The following is a 20,497-nucleotide window of genomic DNA, read 5'->3' on the forward strand; positions in this document are numbered from 1 at the left end:
ACACACACGCACGCACGTACATATACATCTCTAATATCTATTTCCTTAATATATTTAGTAGCTTATTTTCTCTTATATTCGTGAACCTTGAGTTATAGAATTCTTTTTAAAATTGCTGTTTGCTATGTATAAGGAAGGTGGATTATCTTTGTGTCCTTTTGACTTACAAAGAAATTGACCCCCACTAATACCATTACCTTTCTTATAGTTACCACAACACTAAAAAAAACTATTTGTAATTTAATAATAACCATCATTACTGCAGTGAGCAGCATCATGGACACAGTCTTAATTTACTATCTCACGTCCTGTTGGCAGCCTACCTGTCTTCATTGCTCTGAGGCTACATGAACTTGAGAAAGTAATGTAGAGACTTCTGGCTCTGGTTGCTCCAGTAACTTAGTCATTTTGGCCATCTGCTTTCCTCTGCAAACTCATACACTTTATTTGCAGAACTAGGACTTCAAGATGAAATGATGGGTCCAATTGAAACAGAAGAACCCAATTTCAAGAAAACCCCCATGATGCCATAAGAGCTTTGCACATTAAACTAAAAGCATATGAATGTCTTGGGAGACTTACTACCCACCAATCATGAGTTGGTAGAAAAAGTTGTAATGACAGAATCATGCCTTTTCTCGAAGATGTAAGTTGGAAGATGCAACTTATGTTTGTTGTCAAATGTAGTGATAGAAATTAAGAGCAGAGAAAGGTATGCACAATGCAGTCACAATATGTGCATGTTTCTTCTGTGTATGTTCAAGATCAAACCCAAGGCTTGTGCAGGCATACACTCTTTGAGCTGCATCTTCAGCCCCCAAGTGAATTATTATGAATAAGCATCCACCCACAACTGTTTAGAAAGGGAAAAAGGAAAATAAAAATTGATGGGGGAAATTAAATGATATTTAAAATGCTAATGAATGAGGGTTCTTTTGGAGATTCATCTGACTGTCAAGCAACTCAACATTGTTATTAGCAGAATTTATGGTGTGAGATCAAAGGGAAATAGTAAATTCAGCTGTAATTGGTGAAGAGATAAAAGGAGTCAAGTTTTTTTTCATATCTCTTAAAGTATAAAAGATTCTTACTTAGCTTGGGGACCTAAAGAATGGGCTTGGAGAACACTGCCTTATGTGCATGTTTGACTCTCAGGTCCCAGACCAAGGAAGGAAAAGACTCATTAACTTATTCAGGATGGGGCATGGGAGATGAGGACTCAGTTGATAAACATGAAGCTGTGACTTTGGATTCTTAGCATTCATATAAAAACAAACACACAGAACCATCAAAACATTCAAATGGATCTACTGTGGAAGAAGTAAAGATGGGCAAATACTTGGAAATCGCTGCCTAGACAGCATAGAAAACTGACGGGCTCCAGTTCCAGTGAGAGACCAAGTCCCCAAAAACGAAGGTGGTAAGCAGTGGAGGAAGGAGGAAGACACCTGATGTCAACACACACACACACACACACAGAGAGAGAGAGAGAGAGAGAGAGAGAGAGAGAGAGAGAGAGAGAGAGAGAGAGAGAGAGAGAAAGAAACATAGAAACACAGACACACACACAGACACAGAGAGAGAAAGAGATAGAGAAACACACACACACACACACACACACACACACACACACACACACTCGATATGTCCACAGAGAAAGAAACACAAGATGTTCTGATGTCCTACTGAACAGTAGCTTAATGTATTTGAGAGAATTTTTTTTTAACTTCATAGAAAATGCTCTGTGTCATGTGAACACACCCTTGTCCTGCATTATGTAACCTGTTCTAGGAAGTAAGGATCCCTTCCTTCCTCATCCCTTCTTCAAAACCCTTCCCTTCCCAGGTTTTGTGTTTGGATAACATGATTCACTGGGCAACTCACCCAACCCTCTGGTTTACTTTACTTTCTTCATTCCTGAATGTTCAGGGTGATTCTCTCCAGATGTGTTCCAGCACTTAGTTGAGAAATGCTGACAGAGAACAGGGCATTTCTTGGCTGGTGGAAAACCATTCGGACTCAGTTAACCTGCATTTCTAGATATGCAAGAGTTCAGGGAACTCCCCCAAATGCAAATGCCATTCTCAGGATTCCAGAAGGACCAGCTCAGTCAGTACTGTAGAAACTTATTAACCCCTTCTGGATCTTAGATATTTCTCCTTTGTGATGTTATGAAATATGAAAGGGCTTCTCCACACTGGCTGCTTCTGCAGGTCTCTGAGCAAGAGGCCTGCAGAGACTTTGGCCATTTGTCTCTCTTGCTTCTTTGCTGGGTTTTGATAGAGGCTCCTTGCTCTGCTGTTTTTCAACAATCCTCCTGTTGCTCTGAGGCAGCAACACCACTTCAGCCTCTTTAGTCTTGAGTTTTCAGGTTCTACTGAAAGGTATACTTTCTCACTCTTTTTATATCTAGAGAAATCGAGTTTTATAGAACTTGTTTTGACTTGAAGGCACTTAGCATAATACCAAACAGTAGAATTACTCTGTCTTTAATGCTTGCCTTACATGTGCTAATATCAAGACCAACGAGGCAAGTGTATAAATATTTTTTTCTTCCATTCCCATCTTTTTAAAAATTTCTCACAGTAAATGCCTGTTAAATTAATGGATAATTTGGGTACTGCAATAAAGATCATTAAGATCGAGTTCCACAGTGGCTTTGCATTTGGACTCATGTATAGCCTCTAAATAAAATTATATGCAATAGTATATGAAGTTATAGGCTTGGTAAAATTTGGACATTTAAAGCTATGCCCTATTGTCTGACTGTGTCGGGTAGGAGAAAATCATTATTTTTATTAACTTCATCTTGTGATTAGTATGAGAGGGGTATTATAAATTTTCTTGTACAATGACTCATTGCTCTATAGCAATGTGTTTGAACATTTTTTTGGCCTCATTTTTAGTACAACAGAAATATGAAAAAGATTAAGATTGTTTGAATGTTTATTGGCCTCAAAGACATTCTGTAAGTGGCTGAGTGAACAAAATCTAATCGGAGCCCTGAGACCTTAGCTATACCATTGGTCCTTTGAATCTGAACATTGATTCCAGGCATCTGATGAACATGAGCCGAGACCCAGCATGCCAAGCTCCATTTCTGAGCCTGTGTACCAGCCTCTGCCTACATGACTCATTTCCTCACCCTCCTTACTTTGGCTACCTTCCCAGTCTTTCGGCTATGACCTTTACAGAAATCTCTTTTAAGGTACGTTTCATTCTCTATGGTTTCCCTGCTTCCTCAGGGCAGGGAGTTTGGCTCTGTTTTCACCCTTTATCTCCAGGTCTAGTTCAACGTTTCCCAGAGTGAACACATACAGTGAATGTCCTCAACTTATTTGATTGTTTAATTCTACAAAACCAACACACACAGAGGATAGCATGGGTGAGCCTTGTTGAAAATGGGCTATTTTGCAACTCCTTTGCTACTTGGTATGTGGGGGGAGGTGCTCCTGTGCTTTTCCTAGTCTTCTGTCAGTCAATGAAATAGAAGAGAGGGAGTAACAATAAATTGGCCCTGTTTTCAGACTGTTTTTCTGGACACAGCAATGAAGGTAAGGCTATCCTGTAACCTTTTTGACATGCTTCATGTCTGCATAGCTAGATTATGGTCTCAGAGAAATTTAGTTAGCCTTTCTCACCATTCACATTGTGAATTCGAGTTCAAAGGTAAAGTTACCAAAACCAGAGTTTATGGCAATGGATTTGGTAGTATCTGATGTGGTTAATAGTCTTTCATTAAGACTTCTGTTGGTCCCATTAGAAGTTTGAAAACACAGTCTCTGAAAAGATAGGCATTGATGATCTCTTTTGGTCTTTTCTTCCATGAGTGACAGAAGGACTAGAAAACTTACCATCCAAAATGAAATACACTTGGCAAAGAGGAAAACTATCACGATACAAAATAATCAGCACTGCTATGGCAATGGAGATTATGTTTTATTATTTATTTAACTTGTAATATTTTAGACCATCTGTGATATGATCTGCAACTAATAATGTAAACATGACTGGTTCTATGGTTATTCTGATTTTGTTTCTTTTTATATTCTTTAGTGCATGTTTCTGTGTGTGCGTAAATATAGGTGCACATGGATGCAGATAATGATTTTAGTCTTCAAATCAAGTATTGGTTTGAAAATGGCCATGTTGGGACTCAGTGATGGCTCAATGAATACAAGTACATAATGCTTTCAGAGGAGACTTGTTTAACTTAAGTTCTCAGTGATGACATCACATGGGTCACACCTGCCTTTAAGTACAACTCTAGAAAATTCAACACTCTCTTCTGTCTCTCTGGACACCTGCACTCATGTGTATGTACCTGGCATAGATTTGTAGTTGCATATAATTTTATAGTTTGTATAGTTCTTGTGTTGTATAATCTGAACACAATTCCACAAAACACATATGAACATAAATAATAAAGTAAAATATTGATAACAAGAAGATGAGCATGCTACTGAGTGCTGGTCAGTAACAATAAAGACTGGTGCATTGAAGAACTGGGAAATTTCACCTTATCCTTAATGTGAATCACAAGTACAGGTACTCATTTTTTTTATCCACACACTGTATTTTAGTCTTGAAAAAAAAATATGATGGTGGCCCAGTAGAGGTATCAAAGAATCAGGAAAGAATCCATGTGCTTGGTGATGAAATACTGATACCTAGAGATGCCAACACAGTCAACATTCTCTTCTCTCCTCTCCTCTCCTCTCCTCTCCTCTCCTCTCCTCTCCTCTCCTCTCCTCTCCTCTCCTCTCCTCTCCTCTCCTCTCCTCTCCTCTCCTCTCCTCTCCTCCCCTCCCCTCCCCTCCCCTCCCCTCCCTTCCCCTCCCCTCCCCTCCCCTCTCCCCTCTTTTCTTTGTTTGTGAGAACATGTAATTGTCCTCTTTGGGGCTTTCTGTTATATAATGCATAATTAACTCTTGTCTCCTAACCGTCCAGCTGAATTGTGTTCAGATTAAACAACACAGAATTCAGAAGGATAAGGGGGTCCATATAGTAGACAGTTCTGTCTTTGAGAGTCTCTGGCTTTCTCTCACATGTACTCACATCATAGAAATAGGCAGGCATGCATTTCCTATAATACACATTTCTGCAAACATGTGACCCCAAGTAGATATATCCTACACACTGTAGTTTTTTTCAGGTACTATCATAATGGAAGACCTTAGACTTTTCATCTACACAAAAGCTGCCTGAAACCTATCTCTGTCACTCTTGCTGTGGTCTATATCACATATTTATATATGAGAGTTGTATATATTTATTCATTTCTACACTCCATTTCTCCCACAAGTATATACTATCCATACAGAAGGATCTTGATTCTCTTATACACTTCTGGACCTCTAAACACAGACAAGTGCACAATGACTTGTAAAATGAATTTGTTTTTGAGATTCTTCCTTTTACTGTTGCTCTAAGGACAAAGAGATATAATCACACCCATATTGCCATGGACATTGTAATATGAATTTATGCATAGAAATATCCTCCCTTCAAGTTCACTGATAAGCCGATGTCACAGATTCTTCTCAAACTCCCAACTAGCTGCCATGTACACAGTCACTATGCAAGGAAGGAGTTTTTTTCCAGCTTTTCAGTATTGTTGTAAATGAATATATCATTTAAAACTCACCATCAGCTTGTCATCTGGATTTTGATAAAGTCTTGGAGAGCAAAGACAATTTTGTAAATAATTTATCACAGAAAATATCTTGAAAGTGTCTACCTCGAATTCAGTATGGGCCTGCTGAAAGTTAGTTCATTAACCTATTTGGCAATGGGTCAGTACACTTAATTAACTTCAACATGCAAAGAGGTATCCATTTGAGATAGTTTTTAGATGAGCACCTGTTGTAGGCACAGACCTTTATTTAGGAACATTTTTAACTTCAAATTCCTCCTCCTAAGGGACGGTGACTGGGAGCACTTTACACCAGTGTGCAGGAATTTTAGAATGATGACATGGAGTCTATAGAGGTGGAACTGTGTTCTAGCTGCATTACCCTTTTCTCTAATGTATGGGGGAAGGGCTTTTCAAGACTATAATTAAAATTGTCTTGATGATACACACTCTTCCTTAAAACCTAAGATGTTAAAATCTATTTCTCAAAAATTTCCCTTGTTCTCTCTTCAGTTAGGGGATTTTACACACTTTGCCCTGTTTTATTGGAAGTTTGGCAATATTGTCAGTAAACGAGAAACAGACATTGATAACCTACTTTTTTTCAATGTAGTCTAATACACTAAGTAGTTTTGGCAACGAAGAAAGAAATTGATGGGAAACTTTGGCAGAATGAAGCAACTAAAAACACTTCTAAGTATACCTTTTTTGGTTGTTCAAAATGTTTCTAATTCTAACTAAATATTGTTAAAATAAGAATATGGGTGGCCACATGTCATCTAGATGATGGCAGTAATCAAGCACTGGTCTATACTGTAATCTAGCTATAGAACAATGTTCAGCTGTTGTGAAACCAGCCACACTTGAATGGCTACATCTTCATCGTTGTGTATATTAGTGTATGGCAGTGCATGCTTGGCTGTGTGTATTGGGTCCAGAAGACATCCTCAGGAGTCACTCTTCCTCAGGTTTCCTGTCTTTTACAATAGGGTCTTTAGCTGTCCTGGCACTCGACAATTATTCCAAGCTGATTGCTCAGAAAGCCTTGGGACTCAACTGTCTCTGCTTCCTCTGTACTGGGGTTAGAAGTGCTCAACTCCATATTAGATTTTTAAAATGTAGGTTCTAGGTTTGAACTGGTGACCTTGTCTTTGTGTGGCAAGTACCATAGCCCCTGAGCTATCTTTCCAGCAGCTGTACCTTTTCTTGTAATAAGCTCTTTTTCATCTTACTGGAAGTTAGTGCCGTTACTTGTACCCTGGATTCATTAGATTCATTTGTTTAATCTTTGTAGCATCTTGCTTTTCACCGCAGTTTTGCCTGTCTTTCTCCACCACTATTGGTTCCTTTTGAATGAATTATTTACCTGTTCTAGCACCTTCAACCTTAAAAAGCCAAATGCGTCTTATGCCTTTGTCACTGGTTCCTCAATTCACTGTCCCATTTCTCCACCTTATCTCACAGCAAAGTTCTTCAACACATTTATTCTCTGAACTCATTTTCCAACTTCCTGCTGCTCTTTACCTCTGCGCTGTGGTTGTCTGAGGCTGCTCTTGTAAAGGTCGTTAACTGTCTAGATCTTGCCAAATCCAAAGGTCAGGTCTCCAGCTCTCCTGAGATCACTTTGCCAGCAGCCCCTTAGCAGCAGCAGGTGGTAATGAAGTCTGTCTTTAACATTTCCTCTTTTAGCTCCAAGGATCTCATATCTCCTGATTTTTCTGTTACTCTGTGTCCTTCATTTTGTGATCATTCTTGCTTTTCCTCTCATAGACCAGAATCCACAAACAGTGATTTGGACTCTCTTCTTTCTTTCAACTTCAATGTGCTTTTTTGGAATGTCTTCTAATTAAGACAAAAGTGCCTCGGATGCAGTGTGTGTTGTGTTAGTGACTTAAACCTTGATGTTACCATCGGGCTCTAGTTCAATGGCTTTCCCTGACCACTAATAGCATGAGAACCTTACTAGGTCAAAAATAAATTACTGGTCATTATACTTTGAAAAGCTTCCTCTTGTCCTATACATCTTGATAAATAGTGAAAACTTTTACCTCAATGCTCTTTAATTTTTCTTGCTTCATTATCAGTATATTTTGAAAGACAGTCAATTAATTCCTCAAAATATATACCAGTCTGGCCACCTATCACCAACTCTTTTGCTCCCATCCTTGTCTAAACTCTTATTATTTACCCTCTGTATAACAGAAACATGACCTCCTTAGACAGTCTCTCATAGTAGCCAGAGCCATTGCTATAAGTTGAATTATTTTCTTCAAAGGCCAAACATTGCAATAATTATCCACAATGTCTCAGAACAATTATTTGGAGATAATTTGATAAATGAATAAACATAAAATCTTTAATTCACTATAATCAGAATCCTTGTAGGAGGTAGACATTTGAGTACTGACACAGGCATGTAAACAGAGTAAGAACATATAAAGATTCAGGAAGACTGAGGGCATTTAGAGTTGAGGAGGTAGGCCCAAGAGAAGCCAAACCCACTGGATCTTTGTTCTGTCTACAGAAATGTTGGAAAACACCCTTCCATTGCTTAATCTCCAAGTTGGTGTTACATCATCATCGACACCCTAGCAAAAGAATACAACAGTCCTTGTCACAGTAAGTGACATTACAACCATGGTCCCTGCAATGAGTATAATGACACTTGTACTACCTCTATTCAGCTATTCGACTATTGGACAATGAATTGCAGAGAATTAAATTTACCCCAGGATATGAAGAAAGGGGGGAGGATAAAGTCCTAATGTCTGCCAGAGAAGGAAATTTTACCTTTGAGAACTAATTACACACAGTTCTGACTAGTTATCATACAGCTTAGTTAATGCATGCATATTTTCTGGCTTCAGTTTCCTCTTCTGTATTCAGTTGTCACACTGCCACATGAAAGGCAGGGAAAATGAAGGAGACTTCTCCTAAGTTTGGTCAAATTAAAAGTAAAACCATTTTCTGTTCTCAGTTGGTTTTAAGACATATGAAAATAATATCATGTGTTTATGAAGCTAAGTGACCATAACAATACAATTTTCCTCTGCAGTGGCTTTTCAGTATACTCAGCAGAAATATCCCACTTCTCCATCCTTTTTTTATAGTCCTGCATGATCTACCTCCTGCTTGCCTCAAGTTTGATTTGTTTTCCTTCAGTATTCTTCAGCCTTATGTGCTGTTAATCCTTCCAGATCATTCTTTTCTCAAGATCAGAATTTTTTTCTTGGTTCTGTAAATTTTCAAAGCTGACACTGTCCTGCATAGAGCTCACTCCTTGGTCTTGTTTTGAGATTCATTTCTCAGCAGCCAGTTGTACAGCATAAGTCATGATTGATATACCACCACCACCCGCCACTTTATTCTGCTGTCTGCTTCTTCATCATGCTCATTTTTATTAATGATGATATTTCTTTGTTTACTTCATTTTGTTCAGGCAGGAAGTAAAGCCTGCAGAAACAGGGATATTGTCTCTTTGGGCTAATTTATTCCTTCCTTTTGTGTAAGACCTTAAATAGTTATGTCTTAACTAGTCCACAACTGCCCTGAACTAAGTGTTGTAAACATTAAGGTATGTAATAAATATCAGTTGAATTGATGAATTTCCTTTCACTGAGATCTTTGTTTTTCCATAGTGCTTCTGAATTTTCAAAGTTTTTCTACCTCCTTGTCCTATCATACTGATAGTGTCCAGAACTTGCTTCCTGGTGTCAAGCTTTAAGCTAAGTACTTTAATCTGATGTGAGGTCTAGATGGCTCCACTTCAGGAAGAGGTCACCCTTGCCAGAGTAAAGGACTCGGGAATGGTTTCACTTCCTTTTCTTGGCAGGGCTGCAGTGAATAGAACGTTCATATGGGTAGGTTTGGTTGCCTTCAGGCCTTTTGTGCTTCTCCACTGCCAGCCTTTCATTAATGATTAGGACTGGATACTTCTAGGAGTGATGACTAATCTGCCCACTCTTTTGCTATTGTTGTTGTTGCTTCTCTGGAATTGCTTACTTTCTAACATGAATCGGGTGTTCACTTAGATACTCTTATCTGGAAGATGCTGGAGATTACGCCTGTGGTCTTTCCAGTGAAGTGTCTCTGAGGGAGAGTTGAGACATATTCTGAGGCAATTATGCCTAATCTTGTGCAAATACATTGGCAGGCAATGCAGATGACAATATAAGTTCTGCATCCTTTATTCAGCTTGTTTCCTAACTTGATGGCTAACTTCAAACATATATTTTATTTATTTAGCTAAACTTTCCCTCATCCCTATATGTTAGGTAGACATATCTCCAGTTCTCACATGACAGAGCTGTTGTGAACTCTGGTAAGGAGAGAGCAGTGGTAATGCCAATGCCTCTGTATCCTCCCTGGTCCCATCCATTCATTCCTCTGCCCAACACACACAATGGTGTTTGTATCACTGGCAAACATTATGGTGGCCACACTGACAATTTTTGAGTCTTTGAATTAACCACATTGTACTTCATCCCTCTGTCTTTAATGTTCTCTCACTTCCTCTCTTGGGAGTGTTGGCTGCCCTTTTAACTATGACTTTTAGTGGCAACTTCTCTAAAACCAGAACCTCCTAGTTTCTGTAGAACTTTTTGTCTCCAGTGTCTAACTTATCAATCATGACTTTCCTTGTTGCAAGTATACAAAACCACTTTTCAGTCCAGCTACTCTTGGTCCTAGAGTCATACTGAGTTTAAACATTATGGGATACATTGGTTACAATGCAAAAGTAATTTTCAACCTGGTCCCTAGTTTTTTTCTTCTTTCTTTCCTTCTGCTATTGGACCCATGGTTTGGCAGCTTTCTCAGAGTAAATTGGAAAAGGTTGACTGTTTCTGTCTTTATTTCCCTAGTTTATCCTCTTGGAGGATTATTAGTTGATTCGGGAAAAATAATAATATTGTCCCAGAGATGCCAAGCATTTGGTTCTCAGTATCTTTCAGTGTAAGTTGAAGCTGGGATGGAGGGTCTGTACAACCAATACAACTCCATGAAAAAACATATATATGAAAAGCTCTTGGACAACAATATATGCACACAAGCAATTAAACTTTAAAGTCTCTGCTCCGAGCAAGCAAGTTGTGTGTGTGTTTGTGTGTGTGTGTGTGTGTGAATTAAACAAAGATCTTGTTCACTAATTGTTCCAGGTGCTTAGCATATGCTGGACAAACTTTGTTAACAATTACTATTTCAAAATCAGTAATTAAGACTGTAGCAAAAGATAATTTTGTTTATGGGCCAAGTGGCTTATTAAGAAAACCTAATGTGCTAAAGTATTATGATAGAATAAAATTCTCTAATCAGGCTACTTTTGTTTGCTTGCTTGTTTATTCATTTATGTATTTGAACTAGGCCTTCTCTGTGTATCCTTTGCTGGCCTGGAAGTCACCGTGTAGACCAAAGTGACCTCACAGAGATCTGCTTGCCTCTGCCTCCTGGGTGCTGAGGTTAAAGGCATGATGATAACATCTTGTCTAGACCAAATCTGATGTTCATTGTTACCCACATGATAAGCTATGTCGGACCTGCCTGTTACACTTGGCATCCTCAGGTATGAGAGTTTACCTTGTGCATCCTGCCTTCTAAATCAGACATTCAGAAATCCCTTCCTTAACTGCTATTGGTCCTTTCTAGCCACTGTATCTGCTCTAGTCTTCCTGGGGCAGACGACTAGAGAGAAAAACAAAGGAGGCAAAAGTAAAATGGAGAAAATAATGAAGAGGGAGAGAGAGAGAGAGAGAGAGAGAGAGAGAGAGAGAGAGAGAGAGAGAGAGAGAAGCCCTCTGAACATTCTATGTTCTTTATAGTTATAATACACTTTTAATTTTTTTGAGATTATAATGTATATTAGTTTGTCCTTCCCTTTCCTTCCTCCAAAGTCCTCTGTACCACTTTGTCCTCCTGACTTAGTATGTACGATGTTATTTGTACAAATATGTTTTCAGGGTTGACTATTTCGTATTGGATGACCAGTCCACGTGTTCTTCCCTGGGGACAACTATTTCCCAGCACTCAGCACTCTTAGTTACTGTAGTTCTCTGTGTATGGTTGAGGTCTCCTGACTTCTTCCTTCCCCATGTTAGCATTTTTGTTAGTGTTGTCCTTATTCAAGCCATAATTAAGGCACTGTTTTTGTAACTGAGCCCACTTAACTTTTATTATTTATGTCATTGTGTATTGACTTTGCACAGGGGGTAAACTGAGGCAACTGGACTTATTATTATCTTAGGTTGTACCATGATAGGCCACTCTGCCACTCTTAACCATCAGCCCATGACATTTCTATAGGAGAAAGTTTTAAGGAAGCTTTAATGGTAATATGAAAATGTGACTCACTATGTGACAGGCAGCTAGGGAGGTGTCACTTATTTGAGATAGAAAATAAAAAGAGAAGGACCACATCTCAGTGTTGACTTTAAATTGTGATTTACCGACATACCTACCTCCTTAAGTTCCCCTGCCACAAGGTGCATCTCTATTGGATCTCCATCTGATACCCATTTTCTGTCAGCCTACTCCCTACTAGTCAGCCTGTTGCACACATGGGTGTGTTAGTGCAAGGGTGTGTCCTGGTGACATGGAAGTTACCACAAATATAGGTGAAGAATGACTGAGATCCCAACGTCTTTGAGGTTAATTAGCTGGCAGCTTACAGAAAGTATAACACATTTTTGATATGATTCATACCAGCAACCATGCCGACAAGACTTAGCCTGTCCAGGTTGGTGCTATAGGTGGCTTTTTGCCTTTTACAACTACACACATTTTGTCAACTGTGGGTTTCTTAGAGTCCTAAGCAGAAACCCAGAGCTTTCTTGAGAGGTAGATTGAAATATACTTCTAAAGTCATCCAAGTCTTGGATATAAAACAGAAGCAATGGAAGGCCTCTACTAGAGATCACTATGGTTATAGAACCCCCGCAGAGATAAAGATACCTGCTGTCCATGTACTTACTAGTGATGGGACTGGGTTCTATTCTAGGCCAAAATCTCCAACCTTGGCTATGTACAAAGCATATCAGTGGGAGATCCTAAAGCAGTAAGAAAACAATACTTGGAAAGAGTTCAGGCTGCTGAACTTGTTATATATTCTTTATAACTATTAACTACACACCAGTTTTCCCATATCATGGGAAACTATGCTTGGAAATATAAGAGTCAGGGAAACTGGTCATTTGTGCATCTATTGTTTCTCTAAGTAACATTTGGATATTTGTAGATACAGGCCCCCATGCTCTGAACAATTGGAGCTATTTTGCCAGGAGTGGCCTGCTTGACCCTGTAGCCAGACATTTCCTGAATCTCAAAACCACTAAGCCAGGGCCATTCAGCTAAGCCCCAGGTGGCCCTAAAGACAAGGACCAATGCTTGCTAACTTGGATTCATGTCCTTCCAGGCAGGAATTGTGAATTTTCAGGCGCCAAGAACTAAAGAAAGGGAGGACAAAGTTTATCTTCCTGCTTAGTGTGTTTTCAACAAGTCAGAAGTCACAGTCACCCAGTGAACGGGATCTGCTGCCATGGGCAGCTGTCTACTCCATTTTATGACACGGTGAGCCTGCAGTTGTGAAGGTACACAAAGGATTTGCAGAAATGGAATTGCCTCCTTGCAGAAAAGATATAAAGTGAATAGTACATTTTGCTCCAAATTTGGAATCACAACATTGTATATGTCTGTGATGGGCATGAAAAAAAAAATATCTCTGAAATTTAAGTGACTAAGGGAAAATATAGAGCTTTTGGCATGTTATTGAACAGATGAAGCAAAACACCAAGTTTCCAGGACCACAAAGATGATTAAAGAGAATAATAAAGGGGAGAGGATCATTTCTTCCATCAATGGAAACCCAGGACAACTGAGAAGACAAGATTGATGCACCTCAAATAAGGAGAAACAGCCTGAAATGATTGACCTGGAACAGTTTCCTGGCAGTATGCGAAAATAAAACAGAACATAGGGCTTAGAACAGCTAAAGAATTTAAGAGAGTTTTCAGGGCAGCCCTGGAACTTTAAAGAGAAGAAAGAAGAGATGCTAATGAGTTTTGGCAACTTACATTCAGTAAATGTCTGCACAGCAAGTGCCTATCAGAAATCTTCACAAAGCAGGTGCAATGTTTCTTTGTCATAGGTCACTGAGGTCAAGTCCAGGTTTCTTAGATTGTGAGTCACAGATTATTCATTGAAATCACTTAGAATGCTTAGTAATAGAGAGCCCTGGATCTGATTCCAGTCCTGAGTCAGAATCTTTTAATGAATACAGGAATCTACCTCATCATAGATTTCTTATGGGATTCTCATACACAATGTGATTGGAACATCATTCCTTAAGCTATTGCTCACACTTGTAACATACATGAGAAACAGGAGGCACATACATCTGTCTGCCCTACGCTTGGAGATGATTTTACGCTGTCATTACATTGGAGGCTGGATATTTGCATTTAAGGATGTTTTAGATGAACTGTGCAGCCTATTGGCTGGCAGGACTAGTTGTAGTTCAGACAGCTATGATTTCACATAGAAAGACTTCCATTAAACATATGGTACCTACTTCAAATTTGAATTTCAGATAACGTAAGTTTCCTTATGTACAATATGTTTACTGTACAAAAATTACCTATATAAAATAATACATACACTATTTAGTGAATCTGTCAATCATAGTTTCAAGTTCTCCAAAGCCTAAAGCCTTCTAGCTTCATGGTTTGGCAACCTGTCAGTTTTGAAAATTGGGTATGAATAAACTTATTAAGGGAAATCCATTACTAAATTATAACACATATACCTCTAAATAAAAGTAGATTAATCTAGATGTACAAACACTATAGGATTCATTCTCTATAGTGGGGATGCATGTTCAGTTGTCCTGTCTTTCACAAAATTTCTTTTGACAAATTAGCATGTGGCGAGTGGCTATAACCCACACAGATTTATTATCTGAGATTTATTGGTCAGAGGTCCCTCAGAGACTCATGGAGCTGAGTACAGGTGTCTGCAGGCTCTCGGGAAGAACTTGATTTCTTCTAATTTTTAGCTTCTAGAAAATAGTGCCATTTGTTATCTTGTATCCTGTTCTCTCTCTCTCTCTCTCTCTCTCTCTCTCTCTCTCTCTCTCTCTCTCTCTCTCTCTCTCTGTCTCTCTCTCTAGCCAGCAGTATTATATGTCTGCCACTGTCTATTAACCCATCTTTCTCGGACCACAATTAGGAAATAATGTTATGTTGTAAGAAATAAACCTTGTACATCTGAAAAATTCAGGCTTGTCCCATTTTATATGTTCAAAGCCTCTGTTGCCAAAGAGAGAAACATATCCAAAGGTTCCAAGTTGCCTGGCAAGGGCATTTCAGGGTGTTGTTATTGGTGGTTGTGGTTGTGTTGTTGTTGTTGCTGCTGCTGCTGCTGGTGTTATTCTGCCAACTACACCTCATAATTTATTTAGAAGTAAACTTAAAAACTGATTGTCTACTCACTTACAGCAAACACTCCATCCTCTTCTATTTCCTAACAATTTCCGCAGTACTACAACTATCTCCAAGCCTGCTGCTTTACCATCTATGCATGTCAACAAACAACAGCTGATGCAAAAACAACAAAGAAAAAACAACCCTCTGAAAACAACTCAAGCCAATATAATAATATAATATAATATAATATAATATAATATAATATAATATAATATATTAAAGCATATACTCTTAAGTGCTATTGCTGAACTTTTAATCCATGAGAAAAGAAGACGAACTAAAATGCAGCCCTTTAATTTATTGAAAAACAGTTACAGGGGCTGGAGAAATGGCTCATCTGGGTGGGTAAACATATTTGCTGTACAAACGTGAGGACCTAAGTTTGAGTCACCAGAATCCACTTAGAAGCTGGGGGTCCAAGTCTTCAGCATCACCCTTGAATCTGCCCTCCAGAAGAGATGTCTCCAGTGATGTGAGGGGGACCTCTGGGGACTGTCATTCTCAGTATCATGTAGGAATTTAAAAAACCAAAATACTAATTTTGTTTTGTTTAAGGGAGTATTTTAAAAAACAAAACCCAACTCTTTGTATATGTTTAATCAACTATTTACTCAGAATCATGCTCCAATGCAAGTCACTCTCTAATTATAATGGAAGATATTTTTTATACTTAATTGCTGTAGGGACTCATTCTCAGACAAAGCAACAGTCATGTCATAGAACCAATAAATGTTCTTCCTTTTTTTTTTTTTAATAAATGAAGACTGGCAATAAAGCTGTTCATTCAATTCCAAATATTGCTTATAAGGTAGAACCATTGATAATTTTCATGTTTAGAAATTCCTCCTCAGCCGGGCAATGGTGGCACACTCCTTTAATCCCAGCACTTGGGAGGCAGCGGCAGGCAGATTTCTGAGTTCAAGGCAAGCTTGGTCTACAGAGCGAGTTCCAGGACAGCCAGTGCTACACAGAGAAACCCTGTCTAGAAAAACCCAATTAATTAATTAATTAATTAATTAATACACAAATAAATAAACTCCTCTTACTACTATTAAAAACATTTTAAAATGTTTCAATCATGCTAACAAACATTTTTGAAGACAAAAAAAAAAAGAAAGAAAGAAAAAGAAGAAGCTGGAGGTAGAGTATGAGCATCCTCCGTCACAGTGTTCCTACCGGAGGATGAAAAATGAGAGACTGCAGAATTCCTGGCAGCTCATGGGCCAGCAAGTTTAGTGCACAAGCAGCAAAGGCACCTTTTCTCAAAGTAGAAGGCAAGAACCAACATTTGAAGTTGTCTGATCTTCACATACATTTCATAGTGCACACGCAATTCTACACTCACAGAAACAAACAAGATCAACACCACCCCTTACACTTACACACAAGTAAGTCAATTCCAAACCCCATTATAAAGTATTACAGATGTTAACTCGATCCACAGTATCAATAAGTATGGTACTCGCACAGTTAGAATCTCTTTAATGTTAAGAGATGAAATCCAAAGAACCTTAGAACATCCAAGTCCGCCATGGAGAGATTTTATCTTGATGCTTAGCCTCTTTGGAACCATCTTGATCTTCTTGAGCAAGTTTCATACAGAGCATCTGATGACAAGATGAATAGTTTTGAGAGGGCACTCAATCATACAGTAACATTTGGAAATGTCTGCATGGGACAATTAGCCTTCTCTAGGGACAAGAATAGCAATTAGTTGGTCGAATATCAAATGGTAATCTTTGAGGAAGTGAATGTGAGTGGCATTGTTCAGAATGAGCAAGTTATATTTGGAAATATATATGTATATTCATATACATCATATATATGTATGATGTATATATATATATATATATATGCAAGTAGAAATAATTGAAAGATCTGTCACAAATTTGAAAGAGAGCAAGGAATGTATAGAAGTTTATAGGGAGAAAAGAAGGAGAAAGTGATCTAATTGTACTATAATCTCAAAAATTAAAAAAGAAAAAGGTATGAACTCGCATAAATCATCACTTTCTGTAGTACTTAAGAATTGGTTGTCATTCCAGTCTTCAATAAATTTTTAATTAAAAAATTATTAAAAATTATTAAACATATATTGATAGATAATAACTAACAAAATACTCTTATTGGTACTTAATCCTCCTGTATATTTTTATGTTACCATTCACCATTCACAAGTTTTTTAAGTGTGGGGTAGATCTATCTATCTATCTATCTATCTATCTATCTATCTATCTATCTATCTTTATCTATTTAGTATGCTTTGCTTTTGGTTATGTGTATATGTGGATCTGTTTGTGTAACACGGAGGTCAGAAGACAGCATTGGATTCCCTGGAGCTAGAAATACAAGTATCATTTACAGTACAGTAGAAGAAAAACTCAGGTCTTCTGGCAGAGCAGGGAACACTCTTAACTGCTAAGCCATCCCTGCAGTCCCCTTAGTGAGATTTTTAAAAATTAACACATAATAACTGTATATCAATCATATTTTTTTAAAACTGTGCAAAGGGAAATGTGAAAGCAATGTTAGGTATTGGTTTAATCTAAACACTTAATGTAGATTTGGCTAAGGATATCACGCTATAATTAGGTGAGATTCAGGAAATCTGTTCTAAAATTAAGGCAGGACTGTGAGAGTCTCAGCTGTGACCCAAAGCTGCTATTGCAGATATTTGGGGACCTTAGGTCCCAGATAGCTATGGTTGCAGTAAAACCAGAGGCTTTAAGTGTCTCCTTTATGAAGGTTGATGTTGTATGGGTAAACAGTAAACCCCAAACCCAACATTAACCCAGTCTTTGCTCCCAGAATAGCACAGTAGAAATTCAGTTGAGAGCTCCATCTTCTCAGTACTCTCCATTTAAGTGCAGTATATATCACCAATGCTAATTAATGTCTCTTGTTACTGTACTGCAAGCATTTAGGAAAGAAACTGAAGATCCCATGTGGAATAGATGTTCCAAGTTAAATATGCACTCTGAAATGTTATGCTCATTGGAAAGAAATAGGTGGAAAAAATGTAAAGACAAAAGCAATGCCCCTGGACCATTGCTATCTCTATAATACTCCTCCTCATCAAAAATACACTGATATTCACTCAGTGAATAAAACCAACAAGCTTTGAATTTAAGAAGGCGTCACCTCTCCATTGTTTATTATATGCTTCCTACCTCTCCAGAGCTGGTCTCAACACAGTCTACTCTTGTTGGGATCTTGCCATACTATCCAAGCATTATTGCATCCAATGATCTTTTATCCTCTGTGTTTCCCATCATGTGTGGTAATGGGGTGCACTAATAAGAAAGCTGAGCAAACAGAAAAAGCAGAACTATTCCAGAATGTAGCCTCTTCTGCCTGTAGTCTCCTCTTGTCATTAGCTTCCAGTCTCAGGTGTGAGAGGAGTATCCTATTGTAATCTTATTTCGGCTATAGGAGGTAGAGTAGAGCACGGCTTTTGAATTGGTAAGTCCTACACCATAGCAACTGATAGTCTCTGTTGCTACTTCAGCAGCAGTGAAAATGTTCTTTTCATATATTGGTAAATACTAATTCAAAATCACATGCATTATGAAATCAAAGTATCTCTGGCTGGACTTGACCACTTTACATCTTAGGGTCGCAGGTAGCCTGGTACAGGACACAGAACATTCTTGTACTGTCTATTTCACCACATCATATAATGCCATGTGTTTCTACTGTCATAGACATGAAATAGTATAGCTGTAGCAAAAAATACTATTTAAATTGTTCACTTGAGTTTCATAAAATTTCATTAAATGATCTATGGCTTGGAATTAGGACAGAATTTCCAAAAAAAATTTATGCAGCCAAAATATATTTCTCCATATTGTACTATGTATCTGTTGAAAGTATTAACTTCATCACTGGTAATTATAAAATCAAAATATCTAGTAACTCTATATCCAGAATTATAACATATTCAGCCAGAATTTAATTCTCCTCATGTAAAAATAAATAAGTATATTCAATTTGTTAGCATGAACCACTTCTTCCATCTTTAATAACTAATGAAATTATATGAATACTAAAGAATGGTTTCTAAATAAATTCCTCGTGACTGATGATCAGCAGATGTTAGTTTAGATATTTATTTTATGTACATACACACACCGGCTCATGCAAGTTTCTCAAGGTTGAAAAGAGTCATGGGTAGAGAAATCCCAAGAAACTGTAAAGTAAAGAACAAAAGATGAGTCTTTCATAGAATTTAACATCCAGCGGGAGACAAAAAATATGCAAATAAAACTTAAAATATGACTGATGGTGACTAATGCTACTAATAAAAGCACAGCAGGGAAAGGGGCCACCAAGGCTCTGTCTATTTTTAAAACCTGTGAATGACATTTGAGAAAACGTGATAGATCTGAAGAAATAGCCTTGAGAGTATGGAAGAGCATCCATCCCCATAGAGCCAGGGAAAGGAACAGAATGTACGAAAGAGCAACCATCCCTGCAGAGCATTCATTCTGGAAAATCAACCACTCTGGCAGAGCCAGAGCTGGGAGGGAAAACTCCAAAGACAATGGCATTCTTGGTGTTCCTGTATAACTGAAAAAATGTCGGCAGAGTAAATGGGGTCAGTGGAGGCCAAAGAGATGATGAGGTGAGTTCACATAAATATTTAAAGTTCACATTAAGAATTCTGCATTCTTCCTGGGATGTTTGTGACACACGTATGCTGTGAGACTTGATTACTTTTTTGGATAGTCAATCTTGCTTCCATATCCAAAGAAAACTTACCACTGACTTATGAAGTTTGTGTGTGAAATCAACATGTATTAATTATGTGTTATAGCAATAATGTGAAGACAGACAATGACGACTTGGAGCATGGGGAGGAAGCAATGTGAGATAGGGTATAGACAGTAGAAAGACCAGATAGATCGCATTGAAAGAGTGAAAGAAAAGAACCAAGGATGACTCTACAAGTTTTAGCTTTGCCAACTAGAGAAGTAAAGCTGTCTGTCACTGAAAATGAGCAATTTAATTCAGTACAACAGCTAAAGAAAGAACAAGAAATAATAGAAAACCAATTTGAGAAACACCTACAACCTTAAATAGATGCTTGTACCTTTAAGTTGATATTAAAAGGAGGTAGGCATTAGAGTTTGCAACCCCATAGGAAGAACAACAATATCAACCAACTACACCCCCCAGAGCTCCCAGGGATTAAACCACCAACCAAAGAGTGCTAATGGAGGGACCCATGGCTCCTGCTGTATATGTAGCAGAGGATGGCCTTATCTGGAATCAAAGGGAGGAGAGGTCCTTAGTCCTGTGAAGGCTCGATGGCCCAGTGTAAGGGAATGCCAGGGCAGTGAGGTGAGAATGGTTGGGTGAGTGGGGGAGCTCTCTTATAAAAGCAGGG

Source organism: Arvicanthis niloticus, chromosome 7 (genome assembly GCF_011762505.2).
Source record: "Arvicanthis niloticus isolate mArvNil1 chromosome 7, mArvNil1.pat.X, whole genome shotgun sequence".
NCBI classification, from domain to species: domain Eukaryota; kingdom Metazoa; phylum Chordata; class Mammalia; order Rodentia; family Muridae; genus Arvicanthis; species Arvicanthis niloticus.